At 38.5% G+C, this 13,400-nt stretch overlaps 1 protein-coding gene across 15 annotated transcripts in view; it reads left to right on the top strand.

The window, feature by feature from the left end:
• Lrrc4c (leucine rich repeat containing 4C) overlaps positions 1-13,400 on the top strand; it is a 1,195,224-nt gene that overhangs the window by 1,025,749 nt on the left and 156,075 nt on the right. For 2 of the 15 annotated variants that reach the window (XM_074044625.1, XM_074044627.1), the window contains exon 1: positions 3,393-5,336. The exons of 11 other annotated variants lie outside the window; for them this stretch is intronic. The gene's annotated coding sequence lies outside the window, so the exon portion shown is untranslated. Of the gene's footprint in view, positions 1-2,424; positions 5,337-13,400 lie in introns of those variants that run through there. 2 more of the 15 variants (XM_074044626.1, XR_012436653.1) reach the window with 2 other exon arrangements.

Here is a 13,400-nt window from a genome sequence, read left to right as displayed (position 1 = left end):
TAATTCACATTATTGTGCTCAACTATAGAAGCAAGCTTAATAACGATTATTCCACAGGATATTCTAGTCCCTGTGTAATAGTATTGAAAGTGAACAGAGAACCTCTACTCCCGGGATTTATTTAGAGCATAGAATAGAGACTCAAATCTTAAGAATGTATTGTGCTTCAATAGAGTAGACTACAGCCTATTAAATCCAATTAATAAACACAATACACACACCTATATTTTCTTTCTTTGTGAGTGAAGTTTCTGAATTTGTGTTATTTACTGTTTTGCATTTCTGATTACAAGATGCTGTCCCCTACTGTTTGCTAAAGATTACACCAGCCTGAGTCACCAACACACAGTGAAACAATATGATAATTTTGCTTCACTCCCCACATGTCTAAATACCAGAGGAAAACATAGAGCTCTGTAAGTCCATAGAACAAAACAGCAATGCTAGCAGCACGCCTCTTCTTCTACCAAATCAACTCATTCTAATGACATGTCGTCCTGTCCTTGATGTTGGTAACTAGACAGACTGCTGAATCAGGAATGTTAAATTCCAACCAATTACTTATTAGACAATTATTTCTTCTAAAAGAGCTTTTTGCCCATCTTTACTGACTACGACCATAAATTTGTATTTAAATATTTTTGAATGTATTCACAAGTAATAATTGTACAGGGGGTTACATTGTGATACTTACACATGTGCTTTTAGACTTACCTTTTTCATCATTCTCCCTCTTCTCTTTCCCTGGTTCTTTCCAACAGGTTTCATTCTTCTATTTTCATAAATTAATATTAAATACATTCACTATAGTCACCCTCATTCACCCTTTCCTCTTGCCCAACTCCTCCCACTAACATCCACCCCCTGAAAAGAACTATTTTACCTTCTTGATTTTCGAAAAGAGCTTTTATAAATTTTACTTGAATCCATGCTCTATCTTTCTTGACAACACTGACATCCTCTACTGTGTAAATTGTTCATATTTATGTTATTATTAACAATTAAATCCACATGTGTATTTTTATGACAATTCCCTTGCTTATTTGTTACTTCAGTTCTCTTTTAGTAAGATCATGTGGTGACAAATGTGGCAATGCCATTTTCTCATAAGGTTACAAACTTGTCTCGGAAATCAGTAGTGATAATGAGAGATTGCTAGTTCGTGATTATCTTAGAGGTGTTTCTCGTGTTATCAAAACCCAGAAGTTAAAAAACAAATGGGCAGAATACAATTGAGTAGATCTGGATTCAAATTTTCATGACATTTACCAAGTGTATGACTTTAAACTTCACTTTCATCTACCTTCAAAATCTCCCACAAGATCATTTTGAGTATTAAAAAAAGATGTGGTGCCCTACTTCTGTAATCCCAACACTTGGCAGGCTGAATACAAGGATTGTTGGTTCTAAGCCAGTATAGGCTACATAGTGAGACCCTGCCTGCCCAAAAGATAGTGTTGTATAGGAGAAGTCTAGCAGATGACCATGCATATAGGCTTTCACTAGTTACTAGCTGACTCTAAATCTAAACTCAGTGACTAATTCAGTCTTATAGCAGGAATGAGAATGGCAGATGTGGGAAGAGATATTTCAGTTGCTGAATGAAGTAAGCAGGAATGGGAAATTTTTCCTTTTTTCTCTTGACTAGCTAGCACTGATCCTTCCCTACTGTTTTGTTCAATAGATTAATTCATTCTGAAAGGTGTTAAAGAGATCTACTAGATAGTGAATAATGGCTCTGAATAAACAAATCATTGGCCTCCCTCTTGCTGTCAAATTCCCTAAAAAGAACATTTTTATTTCAAATGGCTTCCAGCTTACTTCAGAACCAGAGGGTAGAGTCCTCTGAACCCCTCTAGAGTAGTCAGTCAATGTACTTTTTGATGGTTTATTAGTTGATTAACTATAATTGAAAAAAACAAATTAAAGTTACAATCAACTGCCTACTAGTGTTTTGAACCAATCAATACAACATTCATTTAAATATAAAAGCAATGCTATTACCTCTCAACAAATTCACATTTTGGTGTGATTCATAACTGCACCAAGGCCTTCCAAAAAGATGAAAAAATTATAGTGAATTTTAATCCTTGTGTAAGAAACAGTGGTTCTCCTTGCAGGTGCTGATATCAAAGATCTATATTATAGCACATTCTTAGTTTCCTCTCAAAAACTTTGTAGGTGTGATTTTTAAAATATATATAGGTGTGATTATTTGAATATATATGTATATATACATATATATAGTTCTATAAAGAAGACAGAAAAGAAAAAAGGAAAGGAAATTCGGTGTGAACTTGGGTATGCCTCTGATGGTCCCTTAGTAAAAATGTTCCCTTTTTGTTTAACCACTTAGCATTGGTTTACTCACTTTTTTTATAAAAATAAATAAATGTTTTAAAAGAAAGTGCATATTCTGATCTCTCAAAAAGAAGCAAAGAAAATTAACACAAATAATATTCCTTAGGGAAGGTGAAACAGAAATCTTTATTTACCCATTTCTCCCCACAAATTTTTATTTTTTAATTATCGTTCTTAATTTTATCCACTTCATTTCTCACATCACTCACCTGAATGACATAAAATGAATAACCGTAGCTCACAGGAAATATCTTATAAGCATTTAGTGAAGAAAGCAAACAATATAAATATAGTACTTAGCATTTTGTGGGCCAGTCCCTGATTCTTAGGAAAACTAGTGAAGATGAAATATGCCAAACGCTCCTCTAACACGAGTTGATGGAAAAGCCTACATCCAGGAGCGAGGGATGTTGGAATTGAGTTGTCAAGCTGTCCTGAATGTCTTGTACAAACTGAACAGGCCAATTTACTGCAACAGTGCATGGGTTGAAGGCTCCTATCTTGCCTTTACAGTTGCTTCTTCCTGGTGAGATTATCCTGCAGCACCAGGGGCTCCCTCCTTAGTAACTTTTGAACTCCTCCTGATTTTTTCTGAAGAACCAATTCTAAGTGCTAGTACTATGTTAATCCTTACCCTGGGACCCACCTGCTGGACTTCAGAGAGGCTCTTAACCCAGCAATCTGAAAGCAGCAGCTTGATGTGTTTGTTGATATTTTTGAATCCTAGTGGTGATTGGATTTCAATGTCTTCTCCTTTATAGCTCAAAACTTTTTTTCCGGATGCAAACAGGCAGACTTTACAGAAAATTTGACAACTTCTTCCACACAGCCCGAATTCCTTTGCTTAATTCTAACCTCCTAGCATGGGGGTTGCTATGAAACTCCGTTATTCTGGCACTGTCCTCCAGGTGGCAGCAGTGTCACACCTCAGAGGTTCCAATCCCTTCTTCCCTGACTTCAAGTGTTAATGCAATTGACCAATCACTGCTAAGATGATGGGAGGTAATTGGGTAATTGTATTTTACTGATCACTAGCAGAGAAAGGGAAAGGGGAAAGGGAAAGAAAGAGGGGCAGAGGAGGGAAAGGGACTGCAGTCCGAGAGGAGCTTTGGGGAACTGGTACCATAAAAGATAGGACGTGGCATTGGTGGAGAGAAAAGCTAGACTACGAGAAGCTGCCGCCAGCGCCGGGAGCGCATTTTTTTATTTGGGAGGAAAGCAAGGGAGAGCGGAGAGGGAGGGGGAGGAAGAGAGTTCAAGCCCAAGTGCATGGAAGGGGACCGGGGTTCCTGCCACCCAGGGAGCAGAGAACCAGGACGATGGCGCTAAGAACCGCGTGGAGCAGCTGCGCGCCTCGCAAAGGACCAGCCGGCATCGGGAAGATCTGCGCGAAGAGGAGCCAACTTGTGGCTCCAAAATGTACCCAACGCAGCTGGAAATGAGATCAAAGCTGCAGTTTCATTCGGGAATGATGAGAGGAGCCAGCAATTAGGGTTTTGTTTTGTTTTGTTAACCCCCCCTTCATTCTTGTTTCTTTTCTTCTTCCTTTTCTTTCCCCACGTCCTCTTTTTTTTTTTTCTTTCTTTTTCTTTAAATTTATTTATCTAACACTCCGCCGGTCCCATCACTTTGCATTCCCCACTTGAAATAAAAGCCCAGTCTGAACTTCGTCGCTGCGGCGCCCGGGATCCGCGGCTTGCTGATGGAGGAGAAGTGGACCCGGGGGTCGGCAGGGGCCTCCGCCGAGGGACCGCATCGCGCATCTCCCCGGTGATCCTGGCCCCATCGCCCAGTTCTGCCACACCTGGAGGATCTGGACCGGGTGCTGGGGGTGGGGGTGGGGACAGAGCCAAAGCCACCCGAGCCTTAAAAAAAAGTAGTGGGGGGGAAAGGAATGGGTTTCTTCTTGACAGCTTACGGAGCCTTGAAATTTTCCTCCGCTACCTCCGCCCCCTCCCCCGCCCCCGCCCCCCGCACTCCATTTAACGTGAGATTATGAAATTGCAGAGGCGGTGGAGGGAAGGAGACAGGATATAACGGGGAGTTTGGAGGGGAGAGGGGAAGGTGGCTGGCTGGCCGGGTGGCTGAAATCAAAAACCCAATTGCGCACTGGGTTGTGATGAGAAATCTAATCAGATCTTTGGCTAAGGGGCCGGCCGGAAGGGTAGAGAGTGGGGATAGTTGATCCCCAAATTCTTCGAAGAGGGGGCTGGGGAAAGGAATTGACGATGTAAAATAAAAGGAGACTTTTTTTTTTTTGATGGCGGTGGCTGTTGGGTGCCTTGCAAAAATGAAGGATGCGGGACGCAGCTCTCTCTTGGAGCCGAACGCAGTGGAGAAACTCATTGTGCCAGAGAGAAGAAAGAAAGAAGCTTTTTCTTGTGAGACCTGGATCTTAACTCAAACGTGTCTGTGTGCACACAGGCAGCACTGAAAAATGAAATAAGCCAGTGTCAGAACTGCGGGGGCTGGCGTCTGCTGATATAAGTAAATAATAATAAAACAAGTGCCCCCTCCCCAAGGATGTTTGGAAATGGAGAACCGCAGATCCACAAAGAAAAAGTATGTTTATTTTTCTCTGTACAGGACAAAGTATGCCAAGGAGATATTTTTGGAGTGAAAAGTTTGGGGCTTTTGTAGGAAAGTAAAGACTTGATATGCTTTTTTTTTTTTTTTCTTTTTGAATTTCCCACAAGAGGAGAGGAAATTAATAATACATCTGCAAAGAAATTTCAGTGAAAAAAAGTTGACCGCGGCAGAATGAGGCATTGATTGGGGGAGAGAAACCAGCAGAGCACAGTTGGATTTGTGCCTATGTTGACTAAAATTGACGGATAATTGCAGTTGGATTTTTTTTCTTCATCAACTTCCTTTTTTTTGTTGTTCTTCTTTTTGGTGTCAATATCATGCGTGTTCTCTTGTTCTTAACCACCTGGATTTCCATCTGGATGTTGCTGTGCTGAGTCTGAAATACAGTGAGTGATCCTTATTTTCTTATATATTGGTCAAGAAAATGTTCACTAATTTAGTACTGTGATTCTCTTTATCCCCATTTTTCCCCTTTAGCATGGTTTTTTTTTAAAGATCTGGCTATTGGAAACCAGAAAATAAGAAGACAGGGTGGCCCACGCACTTGCTCCATCAGGCTGTGCTCACTGATAAGCCAGTGTTTCTTTAATGATGCAGGTTGTCTGCATCCTGGGAAAATGCCTTTGCAAATGTTCAGTAGGTGAAGAAATCTTCCCCAAGAAAGCCGCTGCAGTGTGGGGTGCCAGGTGCTGTGCGATTGACACTCCAGAATGCATTTAAGTTACAGGGAAGCCCCTGGAGTTAAAGCACAAACATTTACCTATTGGAAATCGAAGGGACCCAATTTAAATTTCATTACCCAACCTGACACTGCAGATCAACGGAATGTATTAACACAAAAATATGATAATAAAGCAAGCAAGTGATTGTTGGTTTGTGGCTGGTGGGTGGGCTGTAGGAGGGAGAGTGGACATGGGGAAGGAAACTGGTGGACAGAGGGTTGCACTTTCCACACTCTCTTGCACACACATGTGCAAATCTGATCTTCACTTTATGAGAGTTCTCCGCAGTGCTAAGAATGAAACAAGGAGGTCCCACTGTCTTCAACCCACCCCCTTTTAACTTATGTCTTCTTTGGATAACAGGCTGCACATAGATTGTTGAGAACTTGATCATTTGGCCAGAAACCTTCCCAACATCCCCAGGACACAGCACTTGAGATAAAGAAAGAAACCTAGTGTCCCATGGTAACTTAGAAAAAGAAGCCAAAGGAAAGGTTTGTGTGTTAAGCACCAATGCTTGTCATGTGCCAGCTTTGTCTAGGTTGAAAACGCTTAGGCAGGCTGAAGGCCTGCAGGAGCAAAGTCTTCCCTCCCCCACAGCTGTCGGAGTCATGGAGCTGGCCTGTTTTACAGAACTCTTCCTCACCCTGTCTGTTCCTCTCTGGGCTTCTGTCAGAATCATAGACTCATGTAAGTTTAGAGCCAAGAGACTCCACGGAGATTTCACGCCCATAAAAGAGGAAATTGAGGCCTAGAGAATTATAACTCTTTGAGTAATGGCCAAACAGTATGAGACAGGTAACTCACATAACCCTCACAACAGCAAGACAAGTTTTGAATCCAAACTGGGTAGGAATCAGGCATACAGCATGACGACTCTTGTCCCCCCAGTGCCATTTTTATTAGGAGGGGTCAAAGGAAGGCACACAAGTCCTCAGAGTGAAATAAACTTCTGCCAATGTAGACCTCAAGGGTTGTAAACTTCAACATCTATCCATTCTCTCTCTCTCTCTGAGTTCACATAACTGTTTTTTTTTTTAATGCTATTGAAAAATAAATAAGATCTACAATTCTGTCATATCCCAAAAGAGATGGAAGGCAGCTGTCTCCTGGGTCCCTTTTTAGTGCTGGGCGCATTTAATCCTGTGAGTGGTGGACCCTAGAGAATCATTAAAGAACTGTGGAGTTAGATTTATATTAGAGAGGTGATAATAGAAACCAGAAACACCCTGCTAAAAGCATCTGAGTCTGTTCTTTCACTCCCATCATCTATTCTTATCCTTTTCATTACTCCTTAACTAAACTAGCCTACAGCTGAGCTCTAATTTATTTTTCTAGGCACATGTTTCCTGTTGGGACACAGATCAGGCAATAAATTTACCAACCTATGAAAACAACTGTGCAGGATTTTTTTCTTCCTGAGGTCCCTAAAGGCTTCTGCATATCTTACCATAATTCTCTGCACTCTTATTTTCATAAATGCACATGTATTTTCACTTAGTCACATGTATATTGTTTGTCACTTTGCTTGTTTGCTTGTTTTATAGGACCACTGCTAATTCACCATGCTTAATCATGCAATGACTAAAGTTATATTAGTTCCCAATCAGGTATAACGTAGCACAACTGACAAAAAAAACAAAGTGCTTTGATTCTTTTTTACTTTGTAGTTCAACTCCAGGCTTCATGTGGGAAACCCAGTTTTGCGCTTAGATTGGGCCTGCCAATTGGGGGAGGTTATGTTTAGTTTATGTTTTTTTGACATCAAGATGTCTTTGATGGTATTCTAAGTAGACTTCAAAGTACATTTTTCTCCTTGTCAATGTTCCTTTTTCCCTGACCCCTTCACACTCACTCACACACATGCAGACGTTCCTGGGAGAGAAGTATAAAAGGAAAGGAAGAAAAAGAAAATCTGCTTAAAATTGTGAGCTACAATGTGCCCTCCCACCCACCTCCTTGGATAAGGCTTCTAAAAGTGTTTTGCATGTGCTGAATCACTTCACCAGCATTATACTGGGGCACCTGGGGCAGGCTGGCTAGGTTGAGTTGCTTAGGCTTGGCAGTCAGTCTTGGCCCTGCATTTTGTGCAAGTTGTTCAGAGACTATTAAAAGAATTGTGGCCCTTGTAGACCTGGAAATGTACCTGATTCCTTTATGTCAGACAGAAGTTGGCTTCCACTGAGTAGTATTTGTGAGTAGGTGGTTGTACACTAGGATCTGCAGGACCACAGCCCAGAAAGCTGATAGGTTTTGCAAGTTTTGAAGTTACCAAATTTCTTCCTCTTCCATTTTAATGGCTGTGCCCTTTGGGCAATATTTGGAATTTCCCTAGCTCTTGAATGTTTTCTTTCCTGGGTTGGGAATGATAATACCTAATTTGTTGGATTGTTTTCTGAATTAAAAGTAATGTTATGCAAAGCCTAAGCATAATAGGCCCTCTCATGATAGCTGTTTGTTGTGGTTATTCTTGGATTAATTAATTTGGATTAGCTTCCTGAGAATGAATACGGTCTGACCAGCACTTTACCAGTTCTAGTGTTTACACTGGAGAAGTCGGGATTGGGCAACTGGCCTTACACTAGCTGTCAGGTAACTATTTTCAGGTCTTATCAGGACAGATTGTCTGGAATATATCATTCAGATACAAAATGCTATTTCAGACCAGAAACTGTACATCATGCATTTCTAGTAAAAATGTAGAAAAAGAAATTAAAAAAAAAATAAGTGAGAATCTATGGAAAAATAATCTACTATTGTGTCTTGTGAACTTTTGGTCTAAAAGTTGCAAAAGCTAGCTCTTGAATTTGCAATATATCAGACATTGTCTGGATCTAGAATGTACAAAATAAAGGCAAATGAATATGCAAATATATAATTTAAATTAGATGGTATAAAATTCCATTACTAATACTAGGACTCTAAATTTCTCAGTTTGGATAATAATCCTCTCAAACAATATCTTTACTTTATGGTAGGAGAAAGGCTCAAAAGAATGTATGGGAGGAAGACTTAATGAGAATGAAAGTCTTATTGTTTTCATGTGCAAATCTTCCAGCACCAACTTGCTTGTGGTTTTTCTGAAGCAACCAGTCATTGATCACAGTTCATAATTTCGATATCTGTAACAATACTTTTTGCTCTGTTCATTTCCTCAGTATGTTTCAGAGAAACTTTCCTTTCTTTAAAAAAAAAGGACATTTCACTCATAAAATTACTTTTATTCTTGATGATATATATATGTATAACAATATAATCAGGCTGGTGGGTTGTTCATTGGGTTTTTATACTGTTTTTTATTAATAAAACTAATTTGAAATCTGTGCTAATTTTGGAAAAGCATCCTAAAGTTGGACATTTTCATTTACTTTAAGATTGTGTATGAGATTCTTTCCCTTTGATAAATTTTGCTTTCTTGTGTGCTTTCTAAAGATGACAAATTCAGTAGAACTTGAACTCCAGCATCACCCTAAGTGAATTCAAATACTCAGTGTATTACATGCACGATTTAACCTCTCTGAGACTGTTTGCTTACCTGTACGACAGAAATAGTAGTAACTGCATGGAACTAGGTGCAGTGAGGATGAAATCAGATTTCATGTTATTCTCAGCCAGCACTCAGTAACTGCACATTTAAATTAATGTCTAATTAAAGTTTAGATGGTTTACAAAACAAGCAGATAGGGCCTATGTTAAGTGGAAGGTGTTAATCCCAGTTTACGCTGGAATAGATTTTTTAAAGAGAGAGATATATAAATAGGATTAATTTTGAAGTATTACATACTTATGACCATTTGTGGTAAGGTTCTACAGCTTTAAAACACATTTGGAAGTGTTTTAGTGAATATCCTTTGCTTAGCAAAGACTGGAAATATACTTGTGAATTGTGTAACATATGCAATGTGTCCATGTAAACCTTGGTCAGATTGTTAGGTACTTTACAATATAGGCACAAAAAACAAAGATTTGTAAATGGGGTCTTAGAAGACTCTGGGGGGATTAAGAATCTGCTGTGACTTTTGTTTTCTTCAAAATGATTTCTCCTGAGAAATGTAAATTTGACAGTGAAATTCAATAGGCAGATCTTGTGGCTGAGACAATGTGGTTCTGAGGACAAGGACTTTATTTTCTTCTCTGGCATGTTCTCAGTAAGTCAGAGAGATACCTGAAAAACAGTATGCATGCAACAGATATTCCTTGGAAGATTAACAGTACTTTGTTTCAGAAGTAACCTCTGTAAAGGACTTACATGGATGTACATACTTGCATGTATGCATGTGTGTGAGCACACACATATACAGAAGAAGCCTTGTTTTCAGGAATCTAGAGAAGCATAATGAAAAATACACACACATACACACACACAAAGCACACTTCAGTGGCTTTCTTATGTTGGACATGCTGAGATCTAAAAGTTATGTGATATAATTTGCTTTTCTCATTTTTAATGTTGTGTTTAATAGATTGTGATATTTTGTACAACTCACCTTACTCTCTAGGTCTAATAGTCTTTTCTGTTAAATAAAGGTTAAAACTAAGGTTGCTTCAAGTACTAAAATTCTAGGATCTCCACTCATTATTGACTATCTAGAATTCAGAACTCCTAGGGTTAAAAAGTGCATAACCCCTGATCTCAGGAAACTCATTGCCAAGATGTGGAAGGGAACAACAGTATCAAGTGAGAAATGTGGCATTAGTGTTACAATAGAGAGTATATGAGTAAAATGGTGAAGGAAATGACTAGAAGGCTTGTAGGGGATGTGCTGTAAACTCTGGAATAGGCAAACAATGGATTCCAACTTTAACACCTGCTAGCTGCCAATCAAATTTACAAAACATCATTTTTCTCAACTGTAAGATTAGGTATCCTTATTTTTCCAGTTATTTCAGGAGCATTAAGATGTGCAAGTATTTGGCACATGAGCAGTACTCAGTAATAAAGAATAGCTCACTTTCTTTTCTCTGAACTATGCCTGTTTTTTGTAGAAATGGGGACATTTAATTGATAGCCTATGAGTGTTTTGCATTGTATAAGGAATTTTGCTAACTTTGCTATCAGAGTTAGACAATACTATTTTTGACATTTTCCAGTGTTACTCAATTCATAATGAAGTCTAAAAATAGTGAAAAACGTATTTATGGTTCATATACTTTCTCAACTTTGGTTCAGGCTTATGACAACTTTCTACATTTATGGAAGTTTTCAACACTTACAGAGTTACAGGTATACCTTAATAGTAACAGTAGTAGTTACCATTCATAGAATATTTGATATGTACAAGGCACTATGCTGAAATACAACACACATTTTTCTCCTTAACCCTCCCTTCAAGAACAGAAACACGAGGCTCAGTAATCTGTCAAAAAGTTATACAGCAACTGAACAATGGGATGGAAATCGAAGCTACTTGTCTCCTGACTGGAGACTCAAGATCAGAATCAGTAAACTCAAAATTGTTGACAAATAATCATGGCACTTCATAATCATATAAACTGGTACTCCATCTGAATGTGTGAAATGGGACTGAGATGTCTCCAGTGTCCCCCCACCCTTCTTCCTGAATGGAGAGTTCTCCAGCTACAAAGGTGACATATGTACCCTGCATGTTTTTTGTCAGTCCTCAGCAATATCTAAAAGTGCCCCTAAGTAAAAAAGAAACAACTTCTAAGAAAGACTTAGAAAAAATTGTCCTAACTCACCCAACCTGTATAATGGATAGAAAAACTGAAAAAAAATATTAAATTATCTAGAAATTCAGATCACTATGAGAAATAAGGTCAATGTTAAGTTTTGACTTCACATGCTTTTTTTTTTTTTTTTTTTGGTATTGAGGTTTAAACTCAAGGCTTGCACATGTTGGTCAAGAACTCTACCACTTAAGCCATTTTTCCAGTCTTTTTGGTTTTAGTTACTTTTTAGATAGTATCTCAAACTTTTTGCCTGGACTGCCTCAGACCACAGTGTTAATAAAAAAGTACTCACATATCTGGGATTACAGAGGTATGCCATCCTGCCTGGCTTGTTTTATCAGGATGAAGTCTTGCTAACATTTTGCTTGGGCTGGACTTGAACCACGATCCTCTGGATCTCTGCTTCCGAAGTAGGTAGGATTACAGGCATGTACCCCATACCTGGCCCACATACAATATCTTATATACAGATGGGCTTCTAGTTGTTCTAGTTGTGAGCTCTTGACACTTTCTTTTTTTTTTTTATTTTCTTGACACTTTCTTATAGTTCTCCTGATTCATCTCTGTGTAGCACTTGATACCATCACCCACCTCTGTATTCCTGAAGCTCTTCCAGAGGTTTGAAGCACATAGCTCTTTGATCACTTCCTTTTGTCGTTTCACTCCATCCTCCTGTTTTCCTGCTTTGCAGGCGAGAACTTCCCCTTTGTCTCTTTGCCTTTCTGAGTGATGTCAGCTGGGTCTGTTTTCAAAAATGGAACTCAACTCCTAATCTTGGTGTATGCTCAAGACTCCTGAGTGTCCATCACCAACAAGTGCCACTTATTTATCTGGGTGTCCTATGGCCTCATAAACTTTGTACAACCATAATTGATTATTTTCCCTCAAGGAACTTTTACATTCATAGTTTCCAATGATAACAATATCTATTTAACCACCCTCCTATACCAATAGTCATCAAATTCCATTATGAAGTCACCTTTTTGTCTTTTCTTATATTGTCTCAGTTTAGATTCCATCTACTCTTTTCTATATATCTTCAACTAATCATTCTGATAACATAAACTTTCCTTAGTATAATCCATTATCCATGTTATTCATTCTTTCTCCCAAAGTATCATCCTAAGAAGTAAAGATGAACATTCTTTCATCTATATCCTATAAATATATTTATAGAATAAAATCTGCATTCTTCTCTTGACAACACAATCTGGCCAGCCTATTCATGCCCTCTCTTTTCTGCCTGCTATACTAAATGTTTCATTCCTCTGGAGATATGCCAAGCTAGCTTTTACTCAAGCTTTGTGAGTGTAGCTCCATTTGCCCAATATATACTCATATGTCAAGTCTCAAAGCAATTGGTCTTCTCTGTAAGCATCTTTCCCAACTACTCTAGGCCCACTCAGTCTCTCTGTGCTTTATACATGAACACTTAACTCATTCATCTGTGAGAGCTCTTATCATATCTGCTTACTTGGTTAAAACTCACCAGGTTATGATTTCCCTTAGGTATAGACCTTATCATATTCCACTTTTCATCTCCCACGTCTTAAATTAATGATGTATTTTGGTAGAACCTATGAATCAGTGGAATAATCTAACACATCTTTAGGGTGAAAAGATCCCTTTAGTTTGGTTTATGATGTAGGTCATTATTTTCCCAATATTTTTACCATTAGGATTAACTTTTATTATTTTTCTCTACAGACCATGTTTCAAATATACTTTGTCTAAAAAAATACATTGCAATGTACTTTTTTCTATTTTTACAAATAGAATATACATACTTGTCAATCATTAGTTTTTGGAATACACTAAATAAACACTTAATCCTAGCTACTTAAGAGGAAGAGATCAGGAGGATCATGTTTCAAAGCCAGTTGGGCAAATAGTTTGGAAAACCCTATTTTGAAAAAAATCCAACAAAAAAACTGGCTAGCAGTATAGGACAGGTATGGGCCCTGAGTTCAAACCCCAGTAATATATAAAAAAAAAAAGAAATGAATTGAGTTGATATAAATTGAGGGAAAAGCAAAA

Source organism: Castor canadensis, chromosome 1 (genome assembly GCF_047511655.1).
Source record: "Castor canadensis chromosome 1, mCasCan1.hap1v2, whole genome shotgun sequence".
NCBI lineage: Eukaryota > Metazoa > Chordata > Mammalia > Rodentia > Castoridae > Castor > Castor canadensis.
Note: the sequence above shows the minus strand (reverse complement) of the source record. Positions and strands in the feature narration are given on the sequence as shown.